We start from the raw sequence: 12,729 nt of genomic DNA on the forward strand, positions 1-12,729 counted from the left end.
TCAGAGAAAGAGTAGTCAAATGGCAGCATGAGGGGTGCAACTGCCATAATGGGTAGCAGGGTTGGTTGAGTGGCAATCAGAGTGTTTAGGCACATAAAGATCTATGATGGTGATTAACTGATCATGGTGCTTCTAGAAATGAAATAGACTGCCTAGCAAAATATTACTTGATTTATTGTATAAGAAAAATTGTAGCTTTAGGAGCATAATCCTAACTTGTGTTCCTACAACAAGAGATAAGGAAAGGCCATTCACCCGCTTCATAAACCTAAGCCACTTGACAGACCCAGAGCCTTTGCTTTGAGAGAAAAACAGGTCCCATTGCCATAGCATGTACTGTAAACCTTTCTCTACACTTTCCCCAAAGGGACCTACGACCACTTAATGAAGTAACAGTACATCAGTATTTACTATTTACAATAGTAAAACTACTATTTTACCAAAATAGTAAACCAAAAATAATATCACATACCTGGAGGCATTGCAAAAGTTAATGCTAGCATATAAAACTTGAAAGATGCAGAGGTGGTGATTCCTACCCTTCTCCATTTTAACCTACCTTTGTTTGGCCAGATAGAGAATTATTCTATTTACAGAATGATAGGAATTATTGTTAAGTTAATGAAGTGGATACTAATTGCAATTGATACTTCAGATGTGTGTATATATATAAATGTAACAGAGTGCCTAGCACTTATTATACAACTAATGATTTGACAAATGCTTTTTCTTCTTTATCAATTAGCAAATGCAATCAGAAGCAGCAGCTGGTAGGAAGAGCAGCATACCTTCACTGTCTTGCCTCAGGGTTATGGTACCTCTCTTGCTCTTTGCCAAGTATTGTCCATGTTCCTGATCATTTGGACATTCCAGAGAACATTCCATGGTGGCCCACCCATTGATAGCATCATGTTGACTGAACTTGGTGAGTGGTAAGAGCAGGTATCTTAGATGTCTTGGTAAGACACATGTATTTTAGCAGGTAGAAGGTAAATCCCACAAAAATTCATAAGCCTGCTGCTTGGTGAAAGACAAGTAGAAACGTTTGGTGAAAATGAAAGACAAAGTGTTCAATTTTTTTATCCTTTGGGTAAATACCTAGTAGTGCAATTGCACTATGATTCAGCAGTTGCACAGAAGATACAAAAATAGAGATTCAAAGGGGGTACATGCACCCCAATGTTTATAGCAGCATTATCAACAATAGCCAAACTATAGACAGAGCCCAAATGTCTATCAACTGATGAATAGATAAAGAAGATGTAGTATATATATACAACAGAATATTACTCAGCCATCAAAAAAATGAAATCTTGACATTTGCAACAACATGGATGGAGCTAGAGAGTATTATGCTAAGCAACATAAGTCAGTCAAAGACAAATACCATATGATTTCACTCATATGTAGAATTTAGGAAACAAAACAGGTGAACATATGGGAAGGAGGAAAATAAAAGAGAGGGACTCAAATCATAAGAGACTCTTATTCACAGAGAACAAATTGAAGGTTAATGGAGGGTGCTGGGTGGGGGATGGGCTAGATGGGTGATGGGGATTAAGGAGAGTATTTGTTATGATGAGCACTGGGTGTTGTATGTAAGTGATAAATCACTGAATCCTGCTCCTGAAACCAATATTGCACTGTATGTCAACTAACTAGAATTTAAATTAAAAAAAAAGAAAATGAAATATAAGTTGTTTCATGTTGCTTGGTGATAGAATGCTTAGTGGGCCTCTTTATATTTTGAAAGCAATAGGCTCCTCATTGGAATTTGCTACTTCAAGTCTTTTATGGAATTACCTGGAAGACTGCTAGTTTTTAGAGACCTTTTAATTTCTCCAAGCTGTGATACAAACAACTCTGCAACTCTCAGATATTCTGACCTTACAGATATAAAAGTGTTTGAAGTGTCTATTGCAAATTGGGATGCTGTATGGGCCCCATGGCAAGGCACAATTGAAAGATTCTACGCAGACTCCTAAATTTTGGAATATACCATATCTTATTCTGCTGATAATTTTTTTTCCCGTTTTGAGAACAGCCTCTGGCTTACTACTGGGCCCTGAACTCACCAAGTGGCTATGCTACAGAATCACCCATATGAAACTTGAGTGTTATTTGAGCCATGAAGCCATAAATTAGGGTGTTCACAAAAATACTCCATCATCAAGTAGGAATTATATACATAAATTTGCACTTGTGCAGATCTTGAAAGCTCAAGGAAAATGCTTGAAGATGTAGTTGATTTAGACTATCCGGGACTATCTTCCATGCATCACCACCTCTCCTTCAATCTATTCCTACAGTCATATGAGGCGTTCCCTATAACCTGTTCTTGAAGGAAGGAAATACTTGGGCTTATTTTACATATAAATCTACATGATAAGTTGGTTCCAACTGGAAATTTTAGCTCATAAAATTCTAATCTGGGGAGGCCTTATACAAAATGGAGAAGGAAGGCCTTAGAAAGAAAGTGAAAAAAATCTTTAAGTGCAACATCTGGTTGTCCATTTTGCCTGAAAGGAGAGAAGTCCTAACATATGGATCTACTCTTATTTATAGGCAGTGTTTAAGGTTGCCAGGTGATCAAAGGCTTGGAAAAAATGAAGCTGACTCTAAGAAAGTACAGGGAATAGGTGGCTGCATTACCTAGAATGGCCAGAGTGAAGATATTTGAGTCCCATGTGAATGCTCTGTAAAGGGTCTCCACTACAGAGAAGACTGAATATTCAGGTGGACAAGGTGGCCTGTTCTGTGACTGACCTCTTTCTATAGCTACCCTGGTGCTTGCTTGCTCGTTCAGTGGGCCTATATGCAAAACTGCCATGGGCCCATGTACAGAATGGCCACAGTGGTATAGGAAGAGGCGGTTCATGGCACTTACCTTCATCCAGTGTGATAGGGATACTCCATGGATTGATTCACCTTCTCTGCTTACAATGTTTCTGTCAACAACACCACCTGTGGAATTATGAAATGCTTAATTCATCATTACATGTCTAACCAAGGAACTCATTTCATGGTGAGAAAAATCCAGTAATCGAATCACTTTCATAGAACTTACTGATCTTACAATATAGCCAGAACTCAAAAGTATCTGGCCAGATAAAATGGGAAATAAATATAAGTAGGAAAGTGAGAACAGATATTGAGTACTCAAAAAGGTAGACTGTGCCAGCTGTTTACTTGCTCTCAGGTCCATTCCCCACATTTCCCCTGCTGTGATTCACAAGGCGATGACCCCAGCAAACTATATTTCCAAGATTCTGTTTCTAAATGGATTCTGGTTAGGTTAGCCTTGGGGGACTAACAGACCATGAAGGCCAGTGGAGGGGACGGAACCACAGCATCCCTCCCAGTTACTCTCCACTGAGGGTAACAACTCTGGAAATAGCTGCTGCTTCTCCAGCCATTTTGCTTTCCTTGTTGTTCTAGTCCCTGGTACAGGACCCTGGTTTCTCCAGTCATAGGGGCAATAGCAGCTTCTCAATATTGCTCGTCTGAGTTGTCTCCCCATTTCCTTTGGCTTTTTAGCTCCCTCTCTGTGACTGGATCCCCAGCTTCAATTCTCTCTACTGAGCTATCCAGCAGGGGCTGTTATCCTGAGGAGAGCCCAACTCAACCATGTTGCTTCTCAAAGGCTCCTTTTCTCCTCATGCCGCATAGTTGCTTCAACTGTGTGCTACGATTTGTCAAAGGCAACATCAAGACCAAAACATTCATCACTGGATTAAATTGCTGTATATGGACATTTTGCCTCTCAAATCCTTATTAAAGTGACAAGTAAGGAAATGTGTGTCCAATAGGCTTTCTTGGTCAAGTTCTCTGAATTTAAGTAATTCCTCATCAGCAGCTCTGCCTCTTTCTCTCCCTATTAAAACTTGTATCTTGTATAGGTTATCTATCGCTGCCTAACAAATTACCCCAAAACATAGCGTCTTAAAATAATGAACATTTATTATTTCACACTGTGCCCATAGGAAGAGAATTTGAGAACAGCTTGCCTGAATGGTTCTAACTCAGGATCTTTCACCAAGTTGCAATCAAACTGTTTGGAAAATAAAAATAAAAACATCTAGAAGTCTGGCTTGGATTGGAGAATCTGCTTCCAATTTTGGTTATTTGTGGGAAAGCTTCATTATCTTATTACCTGATCTTAGAAGTGACAAATACTGTTGGTCACACAGGCCAACCCTAGTACAATATAGGAGGGAACTATACAAGGATGTGATTCCAGGATATGGGTTCATTGAGAGCCAACTTGGAGGTTGGTTACCACAGGACCTACGATCAGTCATTAAGAAAGATCAGCTTCCTTCTCTTTTGGGTATTTTATATTTAATTTTTACTTCAAGAAAGCTGAGGCTAGCAGGGGAAAAGAGGAACATGGAACATGATTTAATGTTAAAATGGTCATGACAATGTTGTTATAGTGTCACTACACCTATCTCAACCATCTGAAATATCTTTTGTTAGGATTTAGAATTTTCAAAGGAGAACTTTATATCCTTTATTTCATTTGTGCCTCACAAAAGTGCCATGAACTTTACCACAAGAAACTAAAAGAAAGAAACATACTGTGAGGAATGTAGGGTAGACATTTTTCTCTACCTTTCATAGATGAAAAAGTCTGAGCCTCGTGAGCTTGCTGAGGTTTACTCAGAAGGAGTCAGGAAAATTCAGTTTTCTGACTTTTAGTCTGGCAGGCTCTTTACTACATTGCTGCTTTATCTTTGAAATGTAAACAGATTCCAAATTCATTTGGGTTTTGTTTTAAAACAACACCTTGTGAAGGACCCAAGGTGGTTGTTTTTACTGGTGTAAAATCACTAATGTAAAATAAGACTCCTAATCGCCCTCATGGATTCTCTTTCCAAAGCAATAGTTAAAGTGGTTATCTCCCTTTTAAGAGAGCTAGTCTGTGTACTTAGCAAATCCACATAATTTATTCTAAGAGGTCTGAGGGGATTTTCATTTTCAGGTTTCTTTTACTCTGTAGACTTTTAAGCTAGAAGACTAATCATTCTGCATTACAGTGAGCATCAGGTCAAGAATGGAAGGCTCTCTGTCCCCTCAGGCCGCAACTCTGACAAGTTATATGGGATTCGAAGTTATTGTTATTATTATTATTTTCTGGTAAGCAAATATTGCTTTCTCTATCATCATGGCTTAGTTAAGTAAGAGTTTAACTATTTAAGAACATTCAACATAGCCCTTTCAAAAATCATGAACTTTTTTTATCTACTTGATTTTCTCTTAAGAAATTCTCCTAATTTAAATAAAAATCAAAACACCCATCAGGATCCAAAGTGAAGCAACCAAAACTTCAATCAGTAATAGATTAGTAGTTCCTCAAGATGCCCTAGGCTTCTCTGAAGCCTCCAAATGCAATGTTCACTTTCACCTATCTCCTCCTTTCCCACTGTCCTATCCTTTCCCCATAAGAAGCAGACAGTACTGACAGGCCTGGCTTGTATGACCACATGCACAGATTGAATTATAAAACTGGCTTTGAATCATTAGTAAGTATAAAACAGAAGAAAACAAGTAGTGCTTTTCCATTCATGTGACCCACAATGTCATAAACGCTGTTTGAACAGTGTATTTGACACATCACATATCACAACGCAGATCCCCTACTCAATTTGGGGCCAGAGTGTTCTATTTCCACAGCTGCTCCATCTCCATCCCTCAGAGTCCTCAGGCTGGCTGCTCTTAGCTGTCTAGGACCAGAGTTTGATCCACATTCTGTAAACCCCAAATCCCACGTCTAGTAAAGTCCTCCATTCCTCTTTTCTTTCTTCATTCTAATATAATAGCTGCATGGTGTGGGAAGTTTAATTCTTCAGAAGTTAGTGAAGTTGGAAATAAAACTAAAAATTCAGGATGCCTGGGTGGCTCAGCGGTTAAACGTCCACCTTCAGCCCAGGGTGTGATCCTGGGGACCTGAGATTGAGTCCTGCATCGGGCTCCCTGTGTGGAGCCTGCTTCGCCCTCTGCCTGTGTCTCTGCCTCTCTCTCTGTGTATGTCTCTGATGAATAAATAAATAAAATCTTAAAAAAAAAAACTAAAAATTCATGATGGATGGAAACCAGGCAAGGAAAGAATCGGGGGAAGATTAAAGAGGTCAATGAAGAAAGGACTTAATGGGGTTTTATAGAAATTTTGCCTTACTACTACATGAAGAATAGAGAAAAACCCAATCCTTGCTCTTTATACCTGTCTAAACATTAATAGATCTGACAGGTCATAAATGCATAACTGAAATGGGAAAAATGGAAGGGGTTTGCCAACGATCAATATGCCTAAATCACTGCCTTCATGTGAAATCAAGATGTGCTAAGCAGTGTTCACTCCCTGGAAATTAACCAACAAAGATACAATCCTTATGCCAAAATAACTAAATAATTAATGACATTTTAAAAATATAATATTAATCCTTTGTTGAACAAAAAACCACCAAAATCCCACCTGAGCTCTGAGGCCAATTATTCAACTAATACCCAGCCCTCAATGAATTTGTTATTGAATCTCTTTAAAGCATCTACATCAATGGTTCTCAAAAAGAATCACAGATTATGTATCTGTTTATCTAATATGCAGATTCCCACCCCCTGCAAAGAAGCTTCTCATTCAACAAGCAGGGGTAGGTGAGAGAGGTCAGAAACCTCTCAGGTTTCTGATACAGGGTATTGGTAGAATAATGAATGAAAAATCCTCTGAATGTGGTCCACTCCTGAACTTGTTGAAATGCAGACTCTCTGGACTAACCCAGACTTACAGAATCATAATTTGCATTTTCCTAAGATCCCCAGGTGCTTTGCATGCAAATTAAAGCTTGAGAAGTACCACTCCAGAGTAAGGGTAAGCAAATTTTTTTCTGTGAAGGACCAACTAGTAAATATTTTAGGCTTTGTAGGCCATGTGGTCTCTGTCACAGCTACTCAGCTCTGCTGCTGCACTGCAAAAACAGCCAATAAAAGACGGGGTCTGCAAATTGGGCGGAATCTAGCCAGTTACCTGTTTTTACACAGCCTGCTAGCCAAGAACAGTCTTTACATTTTAAGTGGTTGGGAAAAAAAAATCAAAGGAAGAGTAATATTTTTTGACATGTAAAAATTATATGAAATTCAAATTTCAGTGTCTATAAATAAAATTTTAATCAGAACACAGCTACATTCATACTTTTACATATTGCCTATGCTGCTATTATGTTACAATGACAGAGTTGAATAATTGTGACAGAGACCACATGGCCTGCAAGCCTAACTGTTTACTATCAGGCCCTTTACAGAAGAAAGTTTGCCAAAGCCAGAAATAAAACTTTATTTGTGGACACTGAAATTTGAATTCATAAAATTTTCACATGTCACAAAATCTTATTTTTCCTTTGATTTTTTTCCCTAACCATTTGAAAATGTGAAAGCCATTCTTAGTTCTGGGGATGTGCAAAAACAGGCAACATCTGAAGCCACCTGTATTCTACTAAGCTTCATGTGGGAAACATAAGCCAGGTTTCCTGAAAAGAACAAAAATCTTCTCAAGCAAAGTTTCTGAAGCTCCAGGATGCCAATGGTAATCCCATTTCTCCTTAATGAAGTCACCCCTTTGCTGGTCTTTGAGCAGCCATGTTTCTAGAGGACTTCTTTCTACTATCCCCAAACTCCATGGGTGGATGGATCCCTGATTTGGTTAAGCCATTCCTTTGATCATGGTCAAGACACATGATCCTAAACCAGTTCCAATGAATGTAAAGATACTTCCTGGACTCATTTCTCTATAGATGCTACTGAAGGAGAGAGACCCTAATGGGTGCAAACAAGTCAGAATGTAGCCATGATAGCCATCTTGTGACCCCAGGAGAAAGAAAGCCTGCCTGAAAATAGAACTAACAGTATGAAGCCTAGAGATGAGAAATGGAGACTTCCTTTGAGCCTTGGATGGCACTTCACCAGAAGCTATATCTAAGCTATTTAAATGGGTGGGGTAACAAATTTCTTTTATTGTTTAAACTAGATGGATAAGGTTTTCCCACTGTTTGAAACATAAAATCTTAATTGATGCACACATTGTTTCAACCCCCTTTTCTTAAAATTTTGTTTCAAATACTTTTATTCTATCTGGTCATATGTAAATCTGTCCCTGCCCCCCTAAAAATCAAAAGAGCACATGGATCCTGCAGGTCAGTCAACCTTAAAATCCAAAGATGACTGTTGTGTAACCCAGATAACAAAGAACTCTTCTGAAGTGAAATCCTTGGTGCCAAGGGCAAAACTCTTCCCTGCTCATGGCCAAATGAAGCCATGCTGTAGAATTCAGTTTCAATTCTTAGAGAAGTTGTGTGGTCTTCACCATCATCCCCCAAAAGCCAGATATGCATGGGCCACAACTCAGAAAGTGTAGTTACATCAATCAGGAAACCAATAATAGATAATGAGAAGGCCTTTCTTCTCCAAAAGAGAGCTCCTGTCAAAGGGGTCATCATTAATTCAAAGTCAGCCAACCTGGGTTCAAAGATATATGGCCAGCAGTGTGATTTTGGGCATGTCACTTTGTGACTCAAGTTTCTTTCTTTCTTTTTAAAGGTTTTATTTATTTATTCATGAGAGACACACAGAGAGAGAGGCAGAGGGAGAAGCAGGCTACATGCAGGGAGCCTGACACTGGACTCGATCCTGGGTCTCCAGGATCACGCCCTAGGCTGAAGAGGGCACTAAACCGCTGAGCCACCAGGGCTGCCCCATGACTCAAGTTTCAATTTTCGATTTCCTCATCCACAAATAGGGAAAGAGGGGGATTTTAGTGACTCTGCTTGTCTTTTCAAACATTCTGAAATGACCTGGTCCCTGTCATTCAGCAATCCAAACTAAAGACCTCACCTCCAGCTTGGCCCTCTCTGTAATGTATTTGTGTGTGGGAAGGATGGGACTTGCTGATGACTTTTCCTTTTCCAAGTTGCACAGAATCAGTCATGTTTTTCCAGTGTTCACCTCTGAAAAAAACAACAGACGTATCAGAACCAGAAGCCACCCTTTCTGATTAACAGTGTGGTGGGAAATCATAAAAGCTATAGGTTTCAATGTAAGCCTTTTTGATTATTCTAAGAAGAGATGAGAAGTCCTTGTTTCTCTTTCACTCTGGTCAAATCTAAATAAAGCTAGATGTGGCCAATAGGAAGACTGGAGTGCCATTAAGACATAAAGAGCACTAGTTGTTCAAAATCTTGTTGGGGTGCTTGATTTAGAAACATATTCAACTCCACCCTTCTACCTCACCCCACCTCACGCTGATAGGCACCAGGGGTTCTGAGTCTAGTCACTCTGGATGAAGCCAAGAAATACACAAAATTCTTTTATTTTATTTTATTTATTTATGAGAGGCACAGAGAGAGAAGTAGAGACATAGGCAGAGAGAAGCAGGCTTCCTGCTGGGAGCCCCATGCAGGACTTGATCCCAGGACCCCAGCCAGGATCAGGACCCGAGCCAAAGGCAGACGCTCAACCACTGAGCCATCCAGGCGTCCCCAAAATTCTTAAGTGCTTCAGATTCAGGTAGACTTTGAACCACAGATTGAAGAAGATCACTGTCCAAAGAAATGTATTTTTTTTCAAAATGCTTAAAATAAATAATAGTTCTAATAAGCTCTTATTTTTTAATATTTCCAAAGATTTGGCTCATTGGATCATCACAAAAGCCCTGCGAAGTAGGCAGTATTTATTATAAAATAAAATTTATGAAATTTATTTTACCACAAAACTATGTACCTAAAAGCATCTACCACAGGCTTTGGTACACTAGGTCTCACTACAGTCATACACACTGTAAGAAGCATGCAATCATTTAATAAAAGAATAATCGTGGCTCAAAGGATAAGAGACTGATAAGAAGTCATTCTGACTAGTAAAGGCTCTCAACCCCCTATCAGATATTGTGGCCTGTACTCCTGGGTGCTTCCTTAGAAGCAGAGAACATCCTGAGGTTGGTTGGTTTGTTCGTTTTCCTCTAGACTCACTGAGTTGTCATCTTCTTTGAAGGGCTTTTGGAACTGGAGAAGAGTAGAGACCAAAAGAGCTGGGAGATGGAGACATACCTTTAGGAAAAGTTAGACGAGAATTCCAACTTATCACCACCTCTCAGCAGTGTGATTGATAGTAAGTTTCAGAACCTCATTTTGCCTTAGTTTCCTTATCTGCAAAATGGGGAAGATCAAATGAGATAGTACAGGTAAGGTAGCTAGGACATTGCCAGGCACATACAAGCACTTGAAATGAGTTAATCATTATTATGAGTCATTTGTTTACACACCAGAGGAAGAAAGTCAATCCAAAAGCAGGACTAGGCTTTGGGGGAAGCAAGAGAGCTGGGGCCAGCACTGGCTGAAGCTGAGTACAAGTCCTTAAGCATTGGGCTCTGTGCCCAAGCACATCCCACTTAAGAACCATTTACAAACATTCACTACTTGGCTGGTCACTTTAATAATTAGTCTTGCATTGCTAATTACACTTTACTGATTAGAAACGACCTGACGACACTGGGTTTGCTGCAAGTGCTAATTTTTTAGCAGCCATCTGAAAATAGTAGTGACTGATTTTGCTGTCTGCCTTTTATCTTAAATGGACAGTGTCAATAGGGCATTGTGATGGGACTGCAAAGAGGAAACTCTGGAGGCTAGAAGACACTGTGCAGTGATTCACAGTCCCTTTCCCTGGCATTTCCAGCCTGATATTCAGCTCTGAACCTGAGCCTGCCACCTCTTCCCCTCCCCAGAAATATCCCTTAGGATCAGAAGACAGTTTTACCTGTTATAGGGAGAGAGAGAGAGAGGGAGGGAGGGAGGGAGGGAAGAAGGAAGGAAGGAAGGAAGGAAGGAAGGAAGGAAGGAAGGAAGGAAGGAAGGAAGGAAGGAAAACTGGTTTATAAAAATATTTTGCTAATAACAAGTAACACCCTGGGATGCCTGTGTGGCTCAGCATTTGAGCGTCTCTGCCTCCTGCTCAGGGCTTGATCCTAAGGAGAGTCCCAGTCCCCTACAGAGCTCCCTGCGTGGAGCCTGCCTCTCCCTCTGCTTATGTCTCTCCCTGTCTCTGCATCTCTCATGAATAAATAAATAAAATCTTAAAAACCAAAAACCAAAACAAAACAAAAGACAAGTAACAACCTGTGCCAGAGGAGCCTACTCCCCGCTCAGCATTCTACAGGCCTGAACTCATTTGTGTGCACAACAGTGCAATAGTGCAAGTGTTAGTACTTCTTCCATTTCACAGCTAAGGCAAGCGAGGCACAGAGAGATGAAATAGAATGCCCAAAGTCATATCCGTTATCCAGTGATACAGGTGAAAGCTGGAACCCGGTCAGTCGTGAATAAAACCAGCAAGTCAGGGACACCTGGGTGGCTTAAGTGGTTTGGTGCCTGCCCTCTGCCCAGGTGTGATCCCAGGGTCCTGGGATCGAGTCCCACACTGGGCTCCCTGCATGGAGCCTGCTTCTCCCTCTGCCTGTCTCTCTCTCTCTCTCTCATGAATAAATAAATAAAATCTTTTTTAAAAACCCAGCAAGTCTGTAAGCAATCTTGGACTTCTTTGACACTTTATTCAACCTTGGTCTCTCTCTTCCCCTCCTTTTTAATGAAAAAAGAGAAAAGGGGCTTAAAAAAAAAAAGAAAGAAAGAAAGGCAGGCACATATCTAGTGTAACAACAGTAGTCACACCGTTCCCGCGGGCCAGGCCGTCCACATAACACTTAAAGAGGTGTATCATCCTAGTTACTCTTGACACAGTGAATCTTCACCACGACCTGGAGACAAGGATCTTTCCGGACCCATTTTACAGATGAGAGACCGAGGTTCGGGGAAGTGCGGTGCTTTTGCCCCCACGTCCCAGAGCCAGGAAGGGTGAAGTTGGGCGCTGGGAGCTGGGAGCTGGGTTGAGACGGCCTGAGCCAGACCCCGGCCGCGGCCTGACTCCTGACTCCCAGCGCCCCAGATGCCCTGCAGCTGCGGCCCGACAGGCTGCGATCTGGGGGCCCAGCCTCCACCCCGCCCTGCGCTAATGGGGGTAAAGCTCCGCCGGCGCCATCCTGCAAGCCGAGTCTGATAATGACCCTGATTACAGGGGGAGCCCCCGCCGCCGCCGCCAGCGCCCCTCGCCGCGCCGACCGAGCGGGACCGGCGGTGGCGGGGCTCTCACTCGGACGTCTGGGTCCCGGCCCCGGGCGGCGGCGGAGCCCCGGGGCGCCGTCTGCGGCCTCGCGCCCGGGCTGGGAACCGCGTGCGTGGGAGCAGGGCCCCGGCGGAGAAGCGGGTCGGCCGGTCCGGGCCAGCTGTTCGCAGGGACCCCACAGCCTGGCCCTGGGGGGAAGGGCCTGGAGGGGCTGGGATCCGCCGCTAGGTCCCCAAGTGGTGGGGCCGAGGGGACCCGGCCGTGCAGCGCCGCCGTCCCCTCCGCTCGGGTCTGGCCTGGCCCCTCCGAGGTCTGGGAGGGGAGGGGCTGGGCTGGGCTGGAGGGAGAAACCCGCAGAGCGCAGCCTCGGGGGAGCGGGTGTGCGCCCCGCAAGCCCCTTGGCTGGGTGCGCGTCGGCGCTGCTGGGGCGCGGAGAGTCCCCGCTCCCCCCGTCTCGCCCCCTAACCCGGGGCGCGGCCCCCGGGGCGCTCGGCCAGCGCCCGGCACGTGCGAACCCCTCCCTCCCCTGCGGCGGACACTGAGGCTCAGCGCAATCCACGCAGCCCA

The sequence above is a fragment of the Canis aureus genome, chromosome 18 (genome assembly GCF_053574225.1).
Source record: "Canis aureus isolate CA01 chromosome 18, VMU_Caureus_v.1.0, whole genome shotgun sequence".
NCBI classification, from domain to species: domain Eukaryota; kingdom Metazoa; phylum Chordata; class Mammalia; order Carnivora; family Canidae; genus Canis; species Canis aureus.